Genomic DNA, 26,109 nt, shown 5'->3' on the forward strand with positions numbered 1-26,109 from the left:
CTTTCAGCATGACAATGATCCCAAACACACCGCCCGGGCAACGAAGGAGTGAGAAGCATTTCAAGGTCCTGGAGTGGCCTAGCCAGTCTCCAGATCTCAACCCCATAGAAAATCTTTGGAGGGAGTTGAAAGTCCATGTTGCCTAGCAACAGCCCCAAAACATCACTGCTCTAGAGGAGATCTGCATGGAGGAATGGGCCAAAATACCAGCAACAGTGTGTGAAAACCTTGTGAAGACTTACAGAAAACGTTTGACCTCTGTCATTGCCAACAAAGGGTATATAACAAAGTATGTGTCACGCCCTGGTCATTATATTTTGTGTTTTTGGTATATGTTTGGGTAAGCCAGGGTGTGACATGGGTTTATATGTTGTGTTTTCGTATTGGGGTTTGTAGTAATTGGGATTGTGTATGATTAGGGGTGTGTCTAGTTAGGCTTGGCTGCCTGAGGCGATTCTCAATTGGAGTCAGCTGCTTATCGTTGTCTCTGATTGGGAACCGTATTTAGGCAGCCTGAGTTCGCGTTGTATTTTGTGGGTGTTTGTACCTGTCTCTGTGTAGTGTTCACCAGATAGGCTGTAATTAGTTCACGTTCCGTTTGTTGTTTTCTTATACAGTTATTTCATGTACTGCATTTATCTTCATTAAAGTCATGAGTAACCTACACGCTGCATTTCGGTCTGACTCTCTTCATACAACAGACGAACGACGTTACAGTATGCACCAATTTTAAATTTTTATTCTTTAGAACTTTTTGAAACAAATATTTTTTTTCATTTCACTTCACCAATTTGGACAATTTTATGTCCATTATATGAAATAAAAATACAAATCTATTTAAATTACAGGTTGTAATGCAACAAAATAGGAAAAAAGCCAAGGGGGATGAATACTTTTTCAAGGCCCTATATAGCGTACCTTAAACAGGTCAGTTTGAGTGGATTATGTAACTAATATGTGAGTCAGGTTATGTCTTCAGTCACATACAGTAGGCCTGTACATCATTAGGGCTGTGGAGTAACAGGAGTAGTTACCTCAGCCTATCTGCTGGGTGAACCACAGATATATCACAGTATCGTAAACATGATGCTATTTGCTTAACTTTGGTCTGTAGATAATGTATGATTTGAGCAACAGTCCACATAAGAGGCCCGTTAAGCCCATCTTTCTCATGGGATGGTGCTAGGGCCCAGAAAAGCAGGCCTTAACGAGGAGAGCACCATTGGCAGGGGTTACCGCCAACATCCTGAAATTGTGATAATCAGAAAAATAACCAACTCCTCGGCAACAGTTGATCCCCATATGCTGCTTTTCACATTCGACTGCTCTCAATATTCAAATGTATTTATACATAGTCTGTAAGTAGGGATCTCCGCTCCGCTCCGGATTCATCTACATAAGACGGTAGTTACGCTGGAGCTGGAGTGCCTTGGGATAGGAACAGATGGGAGCGTTTAGCAACCTTATCACCACCCCCCTCAACCTCTCCTTCTTTTCTCTCCTCTTCTCTACCCTTCTCCCCACGCGCTACCCCCCGCCGGCTGTTCAGTTAACCTGTCACTTGTCATTGCCCAAAAATCCAAGGTATCATATGCCTCACTGTGACTTCCTCCCTCCTCCCCCCTCCCTGTCTCCTTCACAATGGCATGAAAGTCCCCTGTCGTCTCTTGAAACATAAGGATGTGGCTTTTCCTCTCTGGTGTCGCGTAGTGCGTGGCACTGGTTGTTACCTTTTGATACAGAGTGTGTTGCTGAGATCACAGACCCCATGTGTAGCTCCTCTTGCATAATGAGCGGAGTCTGTTAACGTGACACTGCAGTCACAAGCAGTGCAGCAGGCATGACACACTGGAGCAAAAATACTTCTGATAACCATGAGATAACTCTGGAATGTTTATAGAAGACACCAAAGCGTTGTCATTGTCAGTTTCACTCACTGTGCTGCTGTTTCTCTGAATACCTCTCTACTACCGTGACATCATCATACCTGATCCAATCCAGTCTGATAGACAAGTCCCCTTCTCGGAAATGGGACTGACTGTGTGGCCTCACTGATTGACTGTAAGATAATCAGGACTGGAGTATTACTGGTTATGATTGGTTGTTGTTTTGTCCAAAGTATAATGTTAGACCAGTGTATGTTTATAAAATTTTGAATCAAATGATAAGCATTTATAAAGGCTTATTCACAAGTTTTTGTAACTTAATAGTGTGTAAAAAGATAATCATAGTGGATGGCGCTTGGTTCCTGTTGAAATTTCGAACTGTTGTCCGTCCACAGAGGGCAGCTCCCAGCAGACATTGCAACGCACACAGTTTGTTGTTGTTGTTTATGTTGCTTTCATAAGGTCATCCCCACCACATGGGGCAGCATACTTACAACAGCCACCCCATAGTTCTGTTTGTCCCTGACAGTCTGTTTATATGTGGGCTCCCCTCACCCTATTCTAAAGGTCAAAGAGCTATTACACTCATCCTGTCACTGTAGTTCCATCACTATCGGTTAGCTACTGGTTTACCGGTCTGCCTTATTCAATCATTGCACGACTAAAGGATGCTTATGGGTGAGTCAGAGTATAGTGAATGGCAACAGGACTGGTGTGATCTGGGTTGGAGAAAATTAAAGCCCAAAAGCTACGAATCGGTCAATTCCACTCTATTTCTCTGATAAATGTTCTAATCCAATACATTTAGTGTATGTAACTGAGAGTTAATAATAAATAGAGAGTAAATAGCTACATATGCTTTATCTATCTGTATGGACTGAGATTGTATTGTTTTAACAGAGTGAAATGCAGACCCAATCCTCTGCAGTTCCAGTCTGCACTGTGTGTCTCTAGGAGCAGGAACAGCTAGGTCAGGTTGTTAGCAGCAGAGCACTGACAGTCCAATCCAGCACACATTCACCAGACTCTTTTGTTTTTACCTTCCTTTCTTCTGCCAAGAAAAAAAGAGGGTGCATCGCTCTTCGGAGTAACCCACTGACACCTCCCTCTGATCTGCCTGCTTTCTTCCTACCCCCCCTCTTCTCTCCTCTCCCTCCATCCTTCCCTCTCTCCCCTCCTCCCCACCCTCTCTCTCCCCATGCTCATGTCATCTCCTGAGAGTCAGTCTCCTGGTTGCCACAGTAACCAGTTCACCTCTCTCTCCAGTCTCAGTGCACCTAAAGAGAAGAAAGAATATGTCTGCTGGCGAGGAGGGAGAGAAATAGGGAGGGAGAGAGAGAGGGAGGAGGAAGCAAGGCTTGAAGTGAGTGAGAGCCTAGACATATACCCTTCCCAAAAAAAGGGCATAGACATGTTTCAGTAATGGAAAACTGCTGTTTCACATTTCTGTCTTTCTTCTGTTTTTATCCAGCGCCATGAAAAATCCCCCAGAACAGATACAGCTGCTAGTGGGTGAGAGAGAAAGAAAGAATAGGAGAGAGATGGAGGGGAGAGAGGGAGAGAAATTGAGATATGAGAAAGAGAGAGTGGGGAAAGGAGGTGTGTGTGTGTGGAGAATGTGGGTGGGGGGGGGTCTGATATGACAACCTTGCTTTTTGCACATTTGCAGGCTTCACAGGACAGTCATATTTTTTCAAAATCCCCATCACAAATCACCATCCACCAATCCCTACCCGGTGTCCCTCCCTCCCTCCCTAACCTCCTTCCCTACCCCCCTCCCTATCTCACTCACTCCCTCCCTCCACTTTTCCACATCCCAGTTTACTGGTGGAAAGGGAGCTGTCTCTGTCTGCCCTGCCAGCCTCAGCCCCAGTGTGCCCTGCATGCATTCTCATTCCAAAGACAAGGCTAGTCCTTCGTCGCTTTGCTCTGCGCCCTACTACACTCGCTCAGACACTGCCAATTACACCCACATTACCACCTCATTACCCTGGATGCAACAGCCACTGCTACTGCAGCAATCACAACTAAAATGCAATATAAATCAATTACATTCATTTTGACATTATTTGCAAGTGTTTTTTCAATGGATGGGGGGGTGGGGGCTGTCACATGTTAAATGCTCTCCTGGTGATTGTGGTCATTTAGAGTGATATGGTAATGCAGTGTTGATGGCTATTTCCCTAAGCAGTTTTTTATGTATTAATCTTGTGGAATTACCTTTCGTGATGTGAGATGATTTAGGTATTTTAGATGACGCGTACTGGGTAGTAGACTAAGCATTTCATCTAATCACCTCAACCGTTACCAATACAGTTATTATACTATTATCCTCATCCTCATCCTCATCCTCATCCTCATCCTCATCATCCTATGTATGTTGTGCTCATTACGTGCCAAATATACTCACATATATTTCCCCTCTCACAGAATGCAAATGACTGAATAGTGGGACCTTGATTATATTGATGGTGCATTGATTTGTAATGGAGGTACCTAGCCTCACTGTCTATCTGTACAGTACGGTGTAAGTGTCGTCCCTGCAGACCCCAGCCCAGTCACCCAATCCAGAGCTTCTCCAGACTAGAGGCAGAGCCATCATTGAGCATGATGTTAATGGGGTACCCTCCTGCTGGTTAACGAGGGCAGGCAGACACGCTGCACTAATTGCTCTGTGTGATATATAACAGCCAGCCAAGCAGCCTGAGTTTGGGACAGAGAGCGCATGAATGCAATGAGACTGAGACAGCAGCTGCTTGCCTTCCTCTTAGCCCAATATTTGCTTATTAACCCTGGGCTGGCTCTGGCTCTGGCCTAGTGCGTCTATGGGGAGACTGGGTTTATATATCAACAGCAGAGGGGCTGTGTTGTGGCATGCATGGTGCCTGGGATGCTGGTTTTTAGACTAATTTAGAGCCTTGTAATCTCCATAGGAGGGCTCAGGGTGCAGTGTTTGAGTGTCAGTGACTGTGTCAGCGGTGGCAGACGTCTGTCTGTCTGTCTGTCTGTCTGTCTGTCTGTCTGTCTGTCTGTCTGTCTGTCTGTCTGTCTGTCTGTCTGTCTGTCTGTCTGTCTGTCTGTCTGTCTGTCTGTCTGTCTGTCTGTCTGTCTGTCTGTCTGTCTGTCTGTCTGTCTGTCTGTCTGTCTGTCTGTCTGTCTGTCTGTCTGTCTGTCTGTCTGTCTGTGTCTGTGTTGTCTGTCTGTGATACAGATGTAGAATCTTAATTTGAGCCTGTTTGCTACAGTCAGTAGCATATCCATCCGCCTTGCCTCTCTGACACCAAGGAGGGATGAAATCCCAACCAAGGTCTTGGGAAAACCAACAGTAATTAGTGATACATAGACAGAAATGACTGGCCAACTACCACCCTCAGCAGACTAGAGATTTGGGAGACTGTGATGTAGTAGTTTGAGAATACAGCAGATAACATGGAATAGCTTACTGCAACGACACCCCATTGAATACATCTGGAAAATAATTATCTCTGTGAATAACTGTGGTTAATTGACTATGCACTGAACTGCACAGTATGTTCAACCTGTAAACAGAGAGAAACACAAGTGGGAAGAGAAGCCTCAGAGGGGAGGAGAGATGAGGAGCTCTGTTCTTTTCTTTTCTGTCTCCACGGTAACATTGATTGATATTCTTCAGGTGGAGCTGCAGGGCTGACCACTGCAGGCTAACACTCCACTCCACCACCAGAGGGGTGGGGGGAGGGAGGGAGGGAGATGAATAGGAGTGGTGAAGGCTCAGAGACAGGAAGTTAAGTATAAAGGGAGAGGGGGGTGGTAGAGGTAAGGGTAGAGAACAGTGCACGGAGACAGAGAGAGGGGGAGGGGAGAATCAGTAGAATATCTGTTGGTCAACCCCCAGATCCTTTTAATCCCAGACACTCCTGTATGGACTCTGTTGAAATGAGGCACAATATACTTTGCGCACACATGTGAGTGTGACTGCATAAGTGTGAGTGTGTGTGTGCCCTGTGCAGTTTGGCCATAAATCTGAGGCTGGACTAATGAATGTGTCTAGGCCACAGTGACCCTGTTTCCTAACTGTTACTATGGAAACACAGGGCCACCTTTGCATGAGAGTGGCCTGCCTGGCCACTCCCCCAAGCCTTCACCTCTTGTGAGGGGAGAGAGAGAGGGAGAGAGAGAGGAGAGGGAGAGAGAGCGAGGGGGAGAGAGATGCAGGGGTTCTCTCCCTGTGCTCTACTCTGTGTTAATTTCACACGTCTGCTTTATTAAGAGGTAGTCGGGCAGAACGCTATAATTAATTAATTACACACACACACACAAACACACACACCAATTTACTGAGCACTCTCCCAACTTTACTCTCCCAACTTTACTCTCCATTGGTTGGCTTCACTCTTTTTTTATTCAAAACATTACAAACAGTACAGTGTCAGGCAATCAACTTAAACAACTCCCCTGTAGCATCGTACAGTATCTTTATTCCAGGGCAAAATGTTTTTTTAGAAAAGCCAGTTTATATGCAGCATGATACAAATGGCTGTGATTGTTTTATCTCAGTAAAACATATGTATGTTGAACTGCATCAATCAAACAGCAGCTGTTCATATGAAAGATTCCCAACTATAATATGCCAGATAATCTGCTGCTATTAGCTAGAGCGAGTGAGGTAGAGCACGGAGAGATGTCTTCACTCAGTGTCTTCTCTCTCCCTCTCTCCTTCTTTCTCCCTCTCCCTCTCTATCTCACCCTCTCTCTCTCCCTCTCTCTCCGTCTGGCTCCTGAATATTTAATGGGGCTGAATTACAGAGGCCCTCAACCATAATAAATGGAGAATCAGACAATTAAAGCAGAAGCGCCTGTGCTTTGAGTCTTACCTCTCCCAGAGGAGTCAGAGATTATTTAAAGTGGCACACTGTTTGATTATCTAATCCTCCCCTTGCCCTTCTGTTTTACTTACCGCGATGCAGCACTGTGCTGCACACTGCCTGCTCCCCCCGTTTGCCTTCGCAAATTACCATGAAATGCCAGTGAACACTCAATCTATCTAAGACCAGTCTATACTGTAGGCGTTAGATCTGAGGAAGGACCTGAAGTCACAGCCACTGATCTTCTTCTTCTTCTTCTCACTTAATTGACTTGGTTTTTAAGGTTTGGTTTAGCTAGGGATGGCCTGGTTTTCAGAGTTGGTATCGACATCACATTTGACAAAACATCATTTATTTGAAAGAAACATGTTTGGAAAGTTGACAGGTGTTTGTTTTTGTGTGTGTGCGAGAACCATAGACATTAAAACCATCCACATATTACCATGAAAAACTCCCGATGGAGTATTTGAAGCGCTCCATGTTGCTGATTGGGGCTGAATGGCACCAAACAAATAGCTAAGGTCCATGGTGAAAGTGGCCTTAACTAGCAAAGGTCATGGTTGATGTAGTCGTATTCATCCTGCCTGAGAGAGTCAACCTCAATGTCTATGGCATGAGGGGGCGAGCCTCCTCGTAGTCTGCCAACCTGTGATTGGTCTGTGTCAGCACAATGTCCTGTGTGACGACAAACATAGCAGTCAGAATGGAACACTTTAATTAAATATCTCAATTTGTAGTGAGCTTTAAAGAATTCACCATGGTGATCGAACTTGATTGTAATAAACACATTTTAGTGCCCAAAACAGCCATAAAAATATAAATGTTTGGCCGTTCTGCCGATCGTAACTTTCTAGGGCAGACCAGTAGCCGACCTGCAGAGGTTGTGACTTCACGTTCCAGACCGGACACTGGGGGGGTGTGAACCCACAAGTGGAACCTCTCACTCCTTGATGGTTGCTGACATCCAGAGAGGTGACTCAGGACAGGTGAAAACACTGATCTCTGTATGGACTATTGAACTGTCACAATGCCTGGAGTGGTGGGTGCGGAGTCAGACGCAGAGAGCAGAGGATACTGGGGAAACCAGACTTTATTTTGGTTTCCAATGTTAACGCCCAAAACAACAGGCGAAATAATCACAAAAATGTCCAACCCAACACAAGGCACAAACGGACAAGAACACTACACGCACAAACACGACTAACAGAAAAAAAACAGGCGGGCGTAACATGCTTTAAATAGTCCTGAATCAAAAACAAAATAAGAGACAGGTACAACCACTATGACAAAACAAACAGAAAAGGAAAAGGGGATCGGTGGCAGCTAGTAGACCGGCGACGACGACCGTCGAGCGCGGCCCGAACAGGCAGGGGAGCCACCTTCGGTGGGAGTCGTGACAGTACCCTCCTCCCTGACACGCGGCTCTGGCAGCGCGCCACCACCGGCCTCGAGGGCGACCCGGGGGGGCGAGGCGCAGGGCGATTCGGGTGGAGGCGGTGGAAGTCGCTCAGTAGTGATGGGTCCAGATGTCCACCACCGTACCCCTCCCAGTCCATGAGGTACTGTAGGCCCCTCACCCGGCGTCTAGAGTCCAGAATAAAATGTACAGTGTACGCCGGGGACCCCTCGATGTCCAGAGGGGGCGGAGGGACATCCGGCACCTCACCTTCCTGCAGGGGACCAGCCACCACTGGCCTGAGGAGAGACACATGAAACAAGGGGTTAATACGATAGTAAGGAGGAATCTGTAACCTATAATACACCTTGTTTATCCTCCTCAGGAATTTAAATGGCCCCACACACTGCGGCCCCAGCTTCCGGCAGGGCAGGCGGAGGGGCAGGTTTCGGGTCGAGAGCCAGACCCGGGCCCCCGGTGCGAACACGGGGGCCTCACTGCAGTGCTGGTCAGCGCTCCTCTTCTGCCGTCCACCAGCTTGTTTCAGTGATTCCTAGACGGCTCTCCAGGTCGCCTTCGAGCGCTGCACCCATTCCTCCACCGCAGGAGCTTTGGTCTGGCCCTGATGCCATGGGGCCAGGACCGGCTGGTAGCCCAACATGCACTGGAACGGTGACATGTTAGTGGAGGAGTGGCTGAGGGAATTCTGAGCCACCTCCGCCCATGGGACGTACCTTGCCCATTTACCAGGCCAGTCCTGGCAATACGACCGCAGAAACCCACCCACATCCTGGTTCACTCTCTCCACCTGCCCATTACTCTCGGGGTGAAAACCCGAGGTCAGACTGATCGAGAACCCCAGACGTTCCATGAACGCCCTCCAAACTCTGGACAAGAACTGGGGACCCAGATCAGAAACGATGTCCTCAGGCACCCCGTAGTGCCGGAAGACGTGGGTAAACAGGGCCTCCGCAGTCTGTAGGGCCGTAGGGGGACCGGGCAATGGGATGAGACGACAGGACTTAGAAAACCGATCCACAACGACCAGGATTGTAGTGTTTCCCTGAGACGGGGGAAGGTCGGTGAGAAAATCCACTGACAAATGCGACCACGGCCGTTGTGGAACGGGGAGGGGCTGTAACCTCCCTCTAGGCAGGTGTCGAGGAGCCTTGCTCTGAGCCCACACCGAGCAGGAGGAGACATAAAACCTCACGTCCTTGGCCAAATTGGGCCACCAGTACCTCCCCCTATGACTCTGCCCTTTCCTTTCAATATCAGGATGATCCGAAGAGGGTAGTGTATGGGCCCACCGAATCAAACGATCATGGACATCAAGCGGCAGGTACTGAACACCTGCTGGACACTGAGGAGGTGCAGGTTCCAACCGTAACGCCCGCTCGATTTCCGTGTCCACCTCCCATACCACCTGTGCTACCAGACATGAAGCTGAAAGGATGGGAGTAGGATCGATGGACCGCTCCTCGGTGTCATAGAGACGGGACAGCGTGTCAGCCTTAGTATTAAGGGAGCCTGGCCTATAGGAGATTGTGAAATGAAATCAAGTAAAAAATTATGGCCCACCTGGCCTGACACGGATTCAATCTCCTCGCTGCCCGGATATCCTCGAGATTACGATGGTCAGTCCAGATGAGGAAAGGGTGTTTGGCCCCCTCAAGCCAATGTCTCCACACCTTCAGAGCCTTGACCACAGCTAACAACTCCCGGTCCCCCACGTCATAGTTCCGCTCCACCGGACGGAGCTTCCTCGAGAAGAAAGCGCAGGGGCGGAGCTTCGGTGGCGTGCCCGAGCTCTGTGATATAGCATGGCTCCCACCTATAGCACGGCTCCCACCCTGACCGTGCAGGTCTCTGAGAATCTCGTCTACAAATGATTGGAAAAAGGCTGGAGCATTCTTCAACCCATACGGCATGACGAGGTACTCATAATTACCAGATGTGGTACTAAACGCGGTCTTCCACTCATCTCCCTCCCGGATACACACCAAATTATAAGCACTCCTAAGGTCCAGTTTTGTAAAAAAACACGCCCCGTGAAATGATTCCACCACCGTGGCGATGAGAGGTAGCGGGTAACTAAACCCCACTGTGATGGGATTTAGACTTCTATAATCAATTCATGGAAGCAGACCTCCCTCCTTTTTCTTCACAAAAAAGAAGCTAGAGGAGATGGGTGACGTGGAGGGCCGAATGTACCCCTGTCGCAGAGATTCAGTGACATATGTCTCCATAGCCACTGTCTCCTCCTGGGACAACGGGTGCACGTGACTCCTGGGAAGTGCAGCATTTACCAGGAGGTTTATTGCGCAATCCCCTCGTCGGTAGTTGGGTCGCCTTCTTCTTACAGCCAAATCGGCATATTCAGAGATAATGTGCACAGTGGAAACCTGGTCTGGACTCTCCATCGTTGTCACACCGATGGAAACTCCTCTGCACCTACCTGAACACTTCTCTGACCACCCTTGGAGAGCCCCTGTTTCCATGAAATCTCAGGATTGTGATTAGCCAGCCAGAGAATCCCCAGCACCACTGGAAATGCAGGTGAATCGATAAGGAATAGACTAATCCGCTCCTTATGATCCCCCTGCGTTACCATGTCCAGTGGAACCGTGGCCTCCCTGACCAGCCCTGACCCTAATGGTCAGCTATCTAAGGAGTGCACAGGGAAGGGTTGGTCTTGCGGCACCAGGGGAATCCCTAGCCTTAACTCAAGCCCACGATCCCAGCTGCGCCTGAATCAACTAGCCCCTTATGCTGTAGAGAGGGAGAAAACTCAGAGAAATAAATTAGTAAGAACATATGACCAACAGGGAGCTCTGGGTGAGTCTGGTGCTGACTCACCTGGGGTGAACGAGGAGTGCTCTGCCTGCCCTCCCGACTCCCAAACGAGCTCCTCCAGCATCGATTGGCAGTGTGTCCTCTCCGACCACACCTGGTGCAGAAGGAGCCTCCTCCTCCGATCCCCATCGATGCGGCCCCCCTAACTCCATGGGGATTGGAGCGGGAGGGCCGAGAGGTGGAACCAACGGGGGCAGCCAGCAGGTTGTCTAGTCGTATCGACATGTACATGAGTTCGTCGAGGGAGAGGGTGGCGTCCCGTCAAGCTAGCTCCCTGCAGACATCCTCCCGGAGGCTACAACGATAGTGGTCCATCAGGGCCCTGTCGTTCCACCCCGCCCCAGCAGCCAACGTCCGGAACTCCAGCGCAAAGTCCTACGCGCACCTCGTCTCCTGTCGCAGGTGAAACAGCCGCCGCTCGGCCTTCAGGTGGGTGGTCGAACACGGCCCGGAACCGGCGGGTGAACTCGGGGTAGTGGTCCCTCGCCAAGTCTGGGCCATTCCACACTGTGTTGGCCCACTCCAGCACCAGATCCGGATCCGTAGGAGGGGTAGGTGGTGCTGGCGGAGGAGGAGCTGGGGGTGAGGTAGAGAGGCCACTCCTCTCCCATCGGTCCATCCTCTCCATCATTTGGTCCATTGCCGACCCGATACGGTGGAGAATGGCCGGACTCGCTCCTCCATGGATGGGAAAGGAGGTGCAGCTGCTCCTGCTGACTCCATAATGTGGTGCGTGCTTCTGTCACAATGCCTGGAGTGGTGGGTGCGGAGTCAAACACAGAGAGCAGAGGATACTGGGGAAACCATACTTTATTTCGGTTTTCAATGCTAACGCCCAAAACAACAAGCACAACCACGACTAACAGAAAACAAGCCTGCACAAAAACAGGCGGGCCTAACATGCTTAAATAGTCCTGAATCAAAAACTAAATAAGAGACAGGTGTAACCAATAAGACAAAACAAACAGAAAAGGAAAAGGGGATCGGTGGCAGCTAGTAGACCGGCGACGACGACCGCCGAGCGCCGCCCGAACAGGCAGGGGAGCCACCTTCGGTGGGAGTCGTGACATGAACAGAGAAAGTGAGAGTTTGGAGAAAGGCCTACTTTTTTGTCATGTGCATACAAAGCACATTTTCTCACACGTGGCATAATTTTGGGTGTTCAGATCATAGATATTAATTGAATTGATAGTGATAGCTAACTTAATGCTTGCCAGTGCCGTGTGGTTTCCCTATGCACAAAGGTTTCACATCAGTGCAGCTGAGAGGGGAGATCTACTATACATATTCATGAGGTATACAGCTGAGGCCCAACACTGGGGCCATTTAGCATCAGCCAGGGAGAAGCCAATGATAGCATTGTAAATGCACAGCCATCAGTGGCTTAATGACTTGAGTCTAACACTGGCCAATTAAGACGCACAGTCACTCACCATGGCCCAATGGCCCCCATTCATTTCAGAGGAAATAGAGTCTGAAGTGAGACTGTGTTCACATCCTAAAAATGTGTGTGTGTGTGTGTGTGTGTGTGTGTGTGTGTGTGTGTGTGTGTGTGTGTGTGTGTGTGTGTGTGTGTGTGTGCGTGCGTGCGTGCGTGCGTGCGTGCGTGCGTGCGTGCGTGCGTGCGTGCATGTGTGAGTTGGCCAATGTTTAGCTCAGCAAGGAACCTTAGTCCCAATACATACAAACCTTGCTCCAATGTGAACTGCGTAAATGCAGTAGGTGTGTGTAGGAGAGGACAGTGCTGAACAGCTGTAAGTTAGTCCTAATGAACAGAATGAGCACTGATACACAGCTCTGGCAAATCATAATATCATCACACACTAATCACGCCCTAAAGCCACTACTGTCTGTGTACGTGTGTGTGATCCTATTTTAACTATTTTTGTATGTATCAAGGGAACATAGTCACGGCCTGCCGTTGTCATGGGGTTGTTGTACTGCAGAAGATAATTTATTTGTTTTTGATCATTTTGACTACCTTGATCCTCTTAGGATGAATCAATATGAACGTTAGGAATTCATTTAAAACGTGCTGTGCAATGACCAACGACAGACAGTAATGAGTGATTGATACAGTCTCTTGCTCCAGGGCATCGTTAGTTAGACTATTATTGTCTTGTCACTGGGACAATGTTAAATGTCCATCCACAGTTAATAGCAGTAGTGTGTGTTCAGTCTGGCAGAATATGACATCTTTATCCTCCACTCTGGCGTACACGCCTACGGAAGGAGGGAGTCGTCAGCCCCAGGCTACTGTAACTAGTTAATGAGCAGAGGGATGTTTCTCCTGATTATCACCATGTAGAGAAACTGTTGCTCACTCAACTGCATACATACTGTACATCTACAATACATGGTGTGCCTGGATTTAATGCTAGCTAGCTAGCTAGCTATAGATAGATAGATAGATAGATAGATAGATAGATAGATAGATAGATAGATAGATAGATAGATAGTCTCTAACTTGCCTTACTGTCAGTGTGTTCCCAAGCTGTAAGCTCAACCAGGTAAGAGAGAGGAACATATACATAATATATACAAAAGTATTTGGCTAGTTCAGCCACACGCATTGCTGACATGTGTATAAAATTGAGCACACATCCATGCGATCTCCATAGACAAACACTGACAGTAGAATGGCCTTACTGAAGTGACACCGTCATAGGATGCAACCTTTTCAACAAGTCAGTTCGTCAAATGTCTACCCTGCTAGAGATTTCCCAGTCAACTGTAAGTGCTATTACCGTGAAGTGAAAATGTCTAGGAGCAACAACAACTCAGCCGCGAAGTGTTAGGCCACACAAGCTCACGGAACGGAACCACCGAGTGCAGAAGCGTGTATTGCGTAAACATCGTCTGTCCTCGGTTGCAACACTCACTACCGAGTTCCAAACTGCCTCTGGAAGCAACGTCAGCACAAGGACTGTTTGTCGGGAGCTTCATAAAATGGGTTTCAATGGCCGAGCAGCCGCACACAGGCATAAAATCACCATGCACAATGCCAAGCATCGGCTGGAGTGGTGTAAAGCTTGCTGTCATTGGACTCTGGAGCAGTGGGAACACGTTCTCTTGAGTGATCAGAAACACTTTCTCTCTTTCAGCATGACAATGCCCCTGTGCACAAAGCAAGGTCCATACAGAAAGGGCTTGTCGAGATCTGTGTGGAAGAACTTGACTGGCCTGCACAGAGCCCTGACCTCAACCACGTCAAACACCTTTGGGATGAATTGGAACGCTGACTGCGAACCAGGCCTAATCGCCCAACATCAGTGCCGACCTCACTATTGTGGCTGAATGGCAGCAAGTCCCCACAGCAATGTTCCAACATCTTGTGGAAAGCCTTCCCAGAAGAGTGGAGGCTGTTTTCGCAGCAAAGGGGGGACAAACTCCATATTAATGTCCATGAGTTAGGATTGAGATGTTCGATGAGCATGTGTCCACATACCTTTGGTCATGTAGTGTAACTAAGGAAAAGATTATGTGTATTATTTTTTTCATCCGTTGTATCTGGAAACCTGTGTGTGTACTAACTTACTGCATGTGTGTGTGTGTGTGTGTGTGTGTGTGTGTGTGTGTGTGTGTGTGTGTGTGTGTGTGTGTGTGTGTGTGTGTGTGTGTGTGTGTGTGTGTGTGTGTGTGTGTGTGTGTGTGTGTGTGTGTGTGTGTGTGTGTGTGTGTGTGTGTGTTTCCATTGTGAGCTTAGCACATTATGCAGACAATTGTTTGCTAGGAAGGTGCTGGGATAGGGATAGCGTTGCCCTGACAACCCCAGTAGCTGTCAACAGCTTCCTGTAATGGTGACAAATGGTGGTTATTACAGGAGGGGTAATATGGTGGAATCCCCCTCTACTGAACTGTACTGTACTGCCTTAGAGATACAGAGCTTCTTCTCCTAAGGACTGACAATTAATAAGACCAGCCCTTATTACAGTACAACTCAGGGCCTCTTCTACTCTGACACTCCCTCAGAGTACATAACAGGCCTGTGTTGAAGATAATTATGGTGAAATCTTTTGAACACGTTGAGCGTTTGATTGAGCATGCCAGGAGTGCCTTGATGGGCAAGTTTCGAACCCTTGGGACTATTCCATAGATTCCATTGCGCTAGACAAGCTCAATCAAGCGCAGCTAAAGTATTTGACAGAAAACAAGTAGTATTTGAGCCCAGGCATGGCAGACGCCGCTGCATAGGACCTTGATGTGTTGTTGTTCAGAAATTATTTTTAAAAGAGTCTTTCAGAAGTGGAGAGAAAACACAATAATTATGCAGTTCATGTCTTTTCAACAGCAGCTTCAAGTCTGAGCGCAGCAGGGAACACACACGCGCGTACACACACACACACATACAGACACACACAGATTGGAGTAGACAGAGAGAGTGTGTAGAGGATATATTCATTATAGATGCAGATAGCTGCAGGTGGGCTAGCGTACTGCTGTTCATGTCAGGTAGTGTGAGTTTGTGTGGCCAAGGTTACAGTGACAATAATAACCCCTGTCTCTGGGGGTGAACCAACCTCCACTCCCCAACACGGCACATCCTGGCAGAGACAGCCTGGCAGAGACAGCCTGGCAAGGAGCACAAGCTATTGCTAGTCGGCTGGCTCTGCAGGGTCTGGGCTTCTGCCCTACTTGGAGGATAATCAAATGATGATGAAGCAAATTTCTATTTTTGCTGTTGAAAGATAGCTTGGATGTATTTTTTTATTTACGTGAGCTGTTCAGCTGCCACAGTTCAAAGTTCAAAAGGGATGTTAAAAGTGTTTATGCTCCTACAAGACAGCTTGCATTTTGACAATATAACATTAGCCTAATTCAGCAAAGGGATGTGAGAAATGTTTCAGCGAGAAGCATTTTAATACCAGACTATATCTTACCTCCCATCTAGAGAGAGACAGAGAGTGAGGCTGTGAGGCCGGAGTCTTCAAGCGCCTGTTGGGATCTGTCAAACAGACACGACTGACATTTTTATGAAAATCGCTCTGCCTGGCCATGATCTGTATTAGCATATGAAAGTTGTCTTCTTCTCTTTTATTTCTCTCTCTCTCTTGCACATTGGTGTATGCTAATTTGTAAGTCATTTCAGATGACAGAGAGTGGTTGTATCCCAGAGGTGCTGTCTCTTTCTCTCTCTCCCTTTCTCTCTCTCTTTTTAACGTCCCATACTGTCTCAAACTCCCTCTCCCATACGCCCTCTTTCTCTCATAGTCTATTTCTCTCTCTCCTCGTGTCTCTATCAGTGTAGAATCAGCTGATGCCTCAGTACTGTGCTGCGGGTCCTACGCAGTGGTCCTTTTGTCAACAGTCATGGAGAAAGCCCCCTTTTAGGAAGATGGTCACCCAGCAAGCATAGGCCAGCCTGGAGAAATAGTTCAACAATGCCACCATGTGTCTCCCAGGGAGAGATGATTTGTTAATGTTATTCATTTTTGTGTGTAAGGTTGTTGAGTTATTGTATCAGTGCAAAATTGCCAAAAACTGAATTTCCTAAATGGAAACAGCATGAGAGGACATTTTACAATATCATGTATTTGTATGGCTACAACTCTCTGTTTCTATTCATGGCTATGATTCAGTCAGAATTTGTCAAATACCCCATGTAGAGAATACAGTCTACATTAGTACTCACTGCAGAATCTATTGAGTGGAGACTCACAGAGGGTGACTTGTGTTCCTGATCATGGCCATGCCAAGCACCTGGCTAGAGGAAGAAGAGGGGAAGGGGATGGATGAGGATTGGTGCCACCTGGGGTTTGGTGATGCCATTGCCATGCCCTCAGACACACACACACACACACACACACACACACACACACACACACACACACACACACACACACACACACACACACACACACACACACACACACACACACACACACACACACACACACACACACACACACACACACACATCACACAGCTCTGTGTTATCAGGGAGGGCTCTCTCTCTTCCCTCGTCTGCGTTAGTATTCAGTAGGCGGACTGGGGGGAGCAAGGGAGGGCGTAGTAGAGCCCTGTGGATCGTTATTATTGACCAAGCCTCTGTGTAGCCCTGTGCTGCAGAGACAAGTCCACACACACACACACACACACACACACACACACACACACACACACACACACACACACACACACACACACACACACACACACACACACACACACACACACACACACACACACACACACACACACACACACACACACACACACACACAAACAGTGCAGTTGCTGGTTGCTGTAGTGTGAGTCAGTTGAACATTCCATATTCACAATTATCCCTAAATAATAGTTAAAAATATATATTGATTATTAATTGGGCTTGATAAAATAAATATAATTCTGAATGGTCGTAGAGAGAAACCCCATCCGAAGCATGCATCAGGAATCTGATTTCAGCCCTCCACTGAGAGGAGCGGGATTCAATAAACAACAATCTAGAGGCTCTGTGTTTGTGTAATTTTGTGTGTGTGTGTGTGTGTGTGTGTGTGTGTGTGTGTGTGTGTGTGTGTGTGTGTGTGTGTGTGTGTGTGTGTGTGTGTGTGTGTGTGTGTGTGTGTGTGTGTGTGTGTGTGTGTGTGTGTGTGTGTGTGTGACTCCACTCAGACTTTTGAGGTGCTCGAGCACACACACACACACACACACACACACACACACACACACACACACACACACACACACACACACACACACACACACACACACACACACACACACACACACACACTCCTCGCTCCACACAGACTTTTGAGATGCACGAGCACACACACGCTCACACTCCTCGCTCCACAAACACATTACTCACTCTCCGTTGTCATGGATTAGATGAAACCTGTTTTAATGAAAGCGCCTCTCATTCATAAGCCTGTAGAACAAAATCTTGTCAGCTTTTGACACCTAGCAGCATGCCAGGCGAAGTTCAGTGGAAAGGAGGATCAAAGAAGGAAGGACAGGAGAGACTGACTGATTCCCCCTCCTTTGATATATGTTATTTATAATAGCTTGGAAATGAATTATTTTTCTTAACCTGCATGTCTTTCTCAGTTAGGGTTGTCTTGTCTTGAAGAAAATAAAGAACAGTTGAGTTGTTCAGTAGCTTGTAAAATATTACATCTACTGAGGAGTGTAATTGGTTTAGAAAACACTAGAATGCAAGTACACACACACACACACACACACACACACACACACACACACACACACACACACACACACACACACACACACACACACACACACACACACACACACACACACACACACACACACACACACACACACACACAAATGCGCAAACACTCTCCTTTCCCCCTCATTTTACCAGTGGTTGCCTGTCACACACAACTGCATGTAAATCACAAGCTGAAAAGCCCTTCAGGATATCAAATCCATGCTCTAACTAGGTCAACGCTCGCTCCTCACAATGTACTGCTGCTGCATCCTTCTCGCCTCCCTCTCTCTCTCCTTTTATATCTGCACTACATGACCAAAAGTATGTGGACACATACACATATGCTTGTTGAACATTTCATTTCAAAATCATGTGCATTAATAAGGAGTTGGCCCCCGCTTTGCAGCAATAACAGCCTTCACTCTTCTGGGAAGGCTTTCCACTAGATGTTGGAACATTGCTGAAGGGACTTGCTTACATTCAGCCACAAGAGCATTAGTGAGGTCGGCCACTGATGTTGGATGATTAGGCCTGGCTCTCAGTCGTCGTTGCAATTCATCCCAAAGGTGTTCGATGTGGTTGAGGTCAGGGCTTTGTGCAGGCCTGTCAAGTTCTCCCACACTGATCTCGACAAACCATTTCTGTATGGTCCTCGCTTTGTGCACGGTGTCATTGTCATGCTGAAACAGGAAAGGGCCTTCCCAAACTATTGCCACAATGTTGGAAGCACAGTATCGTCTAGAATGTCATTGTATGCTGTAGCGTTAAGATTTACCTTCACTGGAACTAAGAGGCCTTGCCCGAACCATGAAAAACAGCGCCAGACCATTATTCCTTCTCCACCAAACTTTACAATTGGCACTATGCAATCGGGCAGGTAGCGTTGTCCGGTCTTCGCCAAACCCATATTCGTCCGTCGTACTGCCAGATGGTGAAGCCAAAGAACGTGTTTCCACTGCTCCAGAGTCCAATGGCAGTGAGCTTTACACTACTCCAGCCGATGCTTGGCATTGTGCATGGTGATCTTAGGCTTGTGTGTGCCTACTCGGCCATGGAAAACCATTTCATGACACTCCCGACCAAGAGTGCTTGTGGTAACGTTGCTTTCAGAGGCAGTTTGGAACTCGGTAGTTAGTGTTGCAACAGACAATTTCTACGAGTGACGCGCATTACAACTCGGTGGTCCCATTCTGTGAGCTTGTTTGGCCTACCACTTCGTGACTGAGCCGTTGTTTCTCCTAGATGTTTCAACTCAGCTCTAGCAGGGCAGAAATTTGATGAACTAACTTGTTGGAATTGTTGCATCCTATGACGGTGCCACTTTGAAAGTCACTGAACTCTTTAGTAAGGCAATTCTACTGCCAATGTTTGTCAATGGAGATTGCATGGCGGTGTGCTGAATTTTATACACCTGTCAGAAACGGGTGTGGCTGAAATAGCCGAATCCACTAATATGAAGGGGTTTCCACATACTTTTGTATATACAGTGCATTCGGAATGTTTTCAGACCCCTTGACTTTATCCACACTTTGTTACATTACAGCCTTATTCTAAAATGTATAACATTGTTTCTTATCCTCATCAATCTACGCACAATACCCTATAATTACAAAGCAAAAACAGGTTTTTAGAAATGTTGGCAGATGTTGATTTTTTAAAACTGAAATATTACGTTTTCATTTTCAGACCCTTTGGCAGCCTTGAGTCTTCTTGGGTATGACGCTACAAGCTTGGCACTTCTGTATTTGGGGAGTTTATCCCATTCTTCTCTGCAGATCCTCTCAAGCTCTGTCAGGTTGGATGGGGAGCGTCGCTGCGCAGCTATTTTCAAGTCTCTCCAGAGATGTTCGATCGGGTTCAAGTCCGGGCTGTGGCTGGGCCACTCAAGGACATTCAGAGACTTATCCAGAAGCCACTCCTGCATTGTCTTGGCTGTGTGCTTAGGGTCATTTTCCTGTTGGAGGGTAAACCTTCTCCCCAATCTGAGATCCTGAGAGCTCTGGAGCAGGTTTTCATCAAGGATCTCTCTGAACTTTGTTCCGTTCATCATTCCATCGTTACTGACTAGTCTCTAAGTCCCTGAAAGAAATTCCCACAGCATGATGCTGCCACCACCATACCTCACCGTAGGGATGGTTCCAGGTTTCCTCCATACATGACGCTTGGCATTCAGGCCAAAGAGTTCAATCTTGGATTCATCAGGCCAGAGAATCTTGTTTCTCATGGTCTGAGAGTCCTTTCAGTGCCTTTTGGCAAACTCCAAGCGGGCTGTCATGTGCCTTCTACTGAGGAGTGGCATCCGTCTGGCACACTCTACCATAAAGGCCTGATTGGTAGAGTGCTGCAGTGATGGTTGTCCTTCTGGAAAGTTCTCCCATCTCCACATAGGATCTCTGGATCTCTGTCAGATTGACCATCGGGTTCTTGGTCACCTCCCTGACCAAGGCCCTTCTCCCCCGAGTGCTCATTTTGGCCGGGCGGCCAGCTCTAGAATGAGTCTTGGTGGTTCCAAACTTCTTCCATTTAAGAACGATGTAGGCCACTGTGTTCTTGGGGACCTTCAATACTGCAGAAACGTTTTGGTACCCTTCCCCAGAGCTGTGCAACACAGCTCTACAGACAATTCCTTCGACCTTGGTTTTTGCTCTAACATGCACTGTCAACTGTGGGACCTTATATAGACAGGTGTGCGCCTTTCCAAATCATGTCCTAACAATTTAATTTACCACAAGTAGACTCCAATCAAGTTGTAGAAATATCTCAAGGATGATCAATGGAAACAGGATGCACCTGAGTTCAATTTCGAGTCTCATAGCAAAGGGTCTGAATACTAATGTAAATATGTTTTTCAGTTTTTAATTTTTAATGAATGTCCAGAAATGTCTAAAAACCTTTTTTTTCTTTGGCATTATGGGCTATTGTGTGTAGATTGATGAGGAAAAACATGTATTTAATCAATTTTAGAATAAGGCTGTAACATAACAAAATGTGGAAAAAGTCAAGGGGTCTGAATACTTTCCAAATGCACTGTTATAGTGTATCTCTTTCTTTCTCTCTATTTCACCTTCTCTCTGTGTTTTCTCCTTCTTCATTTCAACTCTCCTCTTTCTATCAAATGTAAAATATCACAAGGTTGAATCAATATTCTTTAATTAAACATCAAGGACATGAACACAGGTTCGCTACTGCCTTCTATGGATTAAAGTAGGATTCTGCACAAAGACCAATACAAAACAGTATGTCTCATTACTCCTTTTTCCCTTTCTATATCAAATAGAAAATGGGGTCAAAATAGTGTAGATTGTTGCAGTGCTGTAATGGGTTTTGTGTTTTACAGACAGTATTCAATAAGAGGTGTAGGTCACTGTTCCAGTTCTCATAGCTTCAACACCGACTGGCATAGATGGGAAGGAAATGGAAGGTACTGTGCACATGCCATTCGCAACCCCATCCCAAACATCATCCTCCATCATCTCTGTCTGAGGAATATCCTCCCAGCTCCTGCTATGACAGCTCCGGCAGCTATCAGGCATTAGTCCTCCTAAACGTTGACGACCTCCCCCCATTTCCAGTTGTCCCACGAATTAGCATGATATTAGCACATCCGACCTGAGCTGCGCCGCGGTGCCATATCAAAGCGCTGTGTGATCTCTGTCCCTGGATCTCTCTGCTTTAGTCTGAAAGAGAGAGAGAGACAGAGCAGAGAGCAGAGCGATGAGCTATGTGATAACGAGCGGTGTTAGACTGCCACAACACACAGCCGTGTCACATTCCCTCTCAGATGTGTTCAGCTAAATGGGCTGGAGCAGATGCTCAGTGTCTGGAGTCTCGTCGCCTGGCACATCACAGAAGACAACTCTGCAAATATTTACCAAGCCGCATGGATATTCTATATCAAGTTCTGCGATGGCTGTTTGTAGTGGTTTTATTTGTTGAATCGCATCGGTGCATGCAGGGTGATTCTGATACCACCCTGTTGTGAATGAGAAAGAAAAAGAAAACATATATGCCACACAGCTGTATGGTTGTACAGTATGTTGCTCCTAAGCTACATAAGCAGGTTGAATGCTGCATATGTCTAACGATTAGCTGTGTCTTGTTATGTTGCAGCGCCTCGGTTCCTCATCACCTCCACGGGAGCCCTGTACATCTTGGACGTGCAGAATGAGGATGGATTGTATAACTACAGGTGTATGACCCGCCACCGCTACACAGGAGAGACCAGGCAGAGCAACAGCGCACGCCTCTTTGTGTCAGGTATGCAGAGGGACAGTACAGCTTGGATACGAGTCTGTTGTGCAAGTTTGAGTGCCAATGAAAGCCTGGAATACACTCTGAATATCACTAGGTTTCACTATTGTTTCACTTCACTCCTTCAATCTGGACCTGCTCGAAGCTAGTCAACTGAGTATTGCTAACAATGCATACTTTTGACCAAAATATTGCATTTCTCTCACCTTTGGCGCTTGCTCCTCCCTCAGACCCCTCCAACTCGGGGCCGGTCATCCTGGATGGTTTTGAGCGTCGCGAGGTGATGACATCACACCGGGTGGAGCTGCCGTGCAAGGCGTCTGGTCACCCGGCCCCGAAGTACCGCTGGCTGAAGGACAACCGTCCGCTAGAGCCGGACAGCCGCTTCAGGCAGAGTGTGACGGGCCTGTTGATAGAGAGGGCGCAGCCCAGCGACAAGGGAAGCTACGTGTGTGAAGTGTGGAACAGCTATGGCAACGCAGAGGTGGTGGGGAGGCTGCAGGTCAAAGGTCAGTAATAGACTGTGTGCAGCATGTTGTGCTAAATGTACAGTATATTTGTTGTTCATCTGTTAATTGTAAATCTGAAATACTGTTCAGAGTTGGATAATGTTCAAAGTTCATACATTTATAGCTGATATACAGTATGTCGCATTGACAAGAGAATATAAGCTCCCTCTCCCTCTTCCAGAGCCCCTGAAGGCAGTGGTCAGCCCGAGGAAGGTGAAAGGCAGCGTAGGTAGCCAGGTGTCTCTGTCGTGCAGCGTGAGTGGCTCGGAGGAGTACGACCTGTCCTGGTACCGGAATGGAGAAATTATCTACCCTGGGAACAGTGTTCGTATGACTGGCAACAACCGGGAGAACCTGGTCATGGCTGGGATGGCTAAGAGTGATGGAGGAGCCTACCAGTGCTTCGCTAGGAAAGGCAAGATGTCCGCCCAGGACTTTGTCCAGGTCATTCTGGAAGGTCAGTACTCTCAGTGGATGTCTGTGTGGTCAGGGGGTTAACAATGTTACATTTACATTTACATTTAAGTAATTTAGCAGACGCTCTTATCCAGAGCGACTTACAAATTGGTGCATTCACCTTATGACATCCAGTGGAACAGCCACTTTACAATAGTGCATCTAAATCTTTTAAGGGGGGGGGGGGGAGAAGGATTACTTTATCCTATCCTAGGTATTCCCGTTACTTTCAATCGCAGCAGAAAACCTGTGTGTTTTTGTTTTTGGGTAGTTGTGTGTTTTTAGTGTGTATGTGCATGTGAGCATTGTGTGACTATGCATCTGTGTGTGAGTGTCCATGCATGTGAGTGTGTGCTTGCCTGCATGTGTTTTTTGTGTGACTGCAGAATTGGGGAACACCAACCATTGATCAGGTGTCTGTGTGTGAGTGCTAATGAGGGCTGCAGTAAAGCCCTGCCACAGCCCCTGTGATTAGATTATCTGAACAAGCCTCACATTGCTCTCACGGCCTGAACTCTGTTGCTGTGGCAACTGTCTCCCATGGCCATGGACCAATATAAAGAGGGTATTGATCATCTATAATGAGGAGGAGGAGGACGAGGAGGGGGGAGGAGGAGTAGGAACAATTCCAAATCCTCTTCACTGAGATATACAGTATTAGTGTGAATGGACACTGTGTTTGCTCATCATGATCCTTTGATGCATGTGACTTGAGGTCAACAGTTTTTTTTATCCCTGATTTACTGTATCTGGCAAAGAGACAATGTAATGAATTCTCCTTTTATAAACTAGACATGCTAGACATATATCTAGGATCAGTTGACCCAAACCTAATCATCACCTTGACCTTAAAGGAAAACTCCACCCAAAAACTATATTTTGGTATTTGTTTCATTAGTCCATTGTTGATATAATCCCAAAATGTTTTGCTTGTCAGCAATCAAGTTTTCAAGATATGTAACTTTCAAAATACAGAAATATGACCCGAATGACAAGTAAAACATTTGGGGAATATATCAACAATGGACCAATGAAACAAATACCAAAAAATACTGTAGTTTTGGGGTGGAATTTTCCTTTAAGGCGGATAAAATGCAGCTGACTTTAGATTGGTATCTAGATCTACTAGAAAAAAAGTATCTTTAACTCTAACCCACCTCCCATCTTGTCTCCCTCTCCCCCTCTCTCCAGACGGCACGCCCAAGATAATCTCTTCCTTCAGTGAGAAAGTGTTTGGAACCAACGAGTTTGTGTCACTGTTCTGCACGGTGAAAGGCACACCAGAGCCCAGGGTGATGTGGACGCTGGACGACGATCCGGTCATCAGGGACTCCCGCCACCGCATCGGCCACTACACCGACCAGGAGGGCCATGTGATCAGCCACCTGAACATCAGCCAGACAACAGGGCCAGACGGGGGTGTCTACCGGTGCATCTGCAACAATTCGGCCGGGGCGGTATCCTACCAGGCGCGAATAAACGTAAGAGGTGCTTGTCAGATCAGCTCCTCCAAAACAATTACATTTTACACATTTATGAATTTATGAATTATTATTAATTATTATTATTTGTTGTTGTTGTTGTTGTTGTTTTTCCTGATGCATGTGTTTTTTTCCGAAGATCCTTTGAGAGTGCCTGACTAACCTCTTTCGAACTTGTTTCAGTGTCTCCTTGTTGTTTGTGTGTTCTGTGTGTGTTGTGTCTTAGTTGTGTGTTAGTTGTGTGTTCTGTGTGTGTTGTGTGTTAGTTGTGTGTTCAGTGTGTGGTGTGTGTTAGTTGTGTGTTCTGTGTGTGTGTGTTATTTGTGTGTTAGTTGTGTGTTCAGTGTGTATTGTGTGTTAGTGTGTGTTCCGTGTGTGTTGTGTGTTAGTTGTGTGTTCTGTGTATGTTTAGTTGTGAGACATTTTTTGTTTCTTTCCTTCTTGTTTTGTTTACGTGCTGTATGTCACAAATATATGTATGTGTGTACATGTGTGTCTGTGTTTTTGTACATGTGTCTGTGTGTGAGCGTGTTCTATCTGGTCTGTTTTCCCCTACGGTCGTTCTGTCTGTGTCGATGTGTGTATCTTTGTGTCAACTAGCTCGCCTGTCTGTCTGTACCCATCTTTTTCCTTTTGGTTTAATTTCCTATTCAAAACATGCCAGATTATCCTAGGGGCTCGTATAGTGCTCCGATCATCACTCACTGGTGTCAGCGGTAACTTCTCTAATGCCCTACTCCCTACCTAACATTCACTGATGGCTTTATATTGGGACGCCATTAAGTTGATTTACACGAGCACTAGCATTTGACTGAGGAGCAATCTACACTCAGCAGGGAGGTGCCGGGCAGCTCTATAGCCAGCTACTGTAAGACTGACTGTCACCATGGTTACTAGGGGTATATCTAGAGACTACAGGCCCTTCATCCTCCACTCAATGCTAATTCATTACCTTATAAAGGCTCAAAACAGAGAAGGACAGGCCTTCTGTGTTAGATATTGGATAACTCATTTTGATGGTTTTCCCACTGGAAAGCACAATAATGTAGCTAAGCATGGGCGTAGTGAGGGGATGCTAAAGTCTCCAGTTCAGTAGGTTAGCTAGCCCAGCGCAGAAGAGAGCGGAGCTGAGCAGAGTGTACATGTCTTCTGAATGCAGCTTGAGCGTAGAAGATAAATATCCGCAGGTGGCATAGCAGAGACAGTGTAATGACTGTTTCTCACATTGTTTGCTTCTTAATCATGCTAAAGAG

General features: G+C 46.9%; 1 pseudogene; it reads left to right on the forward strand.

Moving 5' to 3' along the window:
- The window catches only part of LOC123999788, a 112,418-nt pseudogene that overhangs the window by 22,160 nt on the left and 64,149 nt on the right, over positions 1 to 26,109 (forward strand).

Source organism: Oncorhynchus gorbuscha, linkage group LG16, assembly GCF_021184085.1.
Source record: "Oncorhynchus gorbuscha isolate QuinsamMale2020 ecotype Even-year linkage group LG16, OgorEven_v1.0, whole genome shotgun sequence".
In the NCBI taxonomy this organism is placed as follows: Eukaryota; Metazoa; Chordata; class Actinopteri; order Salmoniformes; family Salmonidae; genus Oncorhynchus; species Oncorhynchus gorbuscha.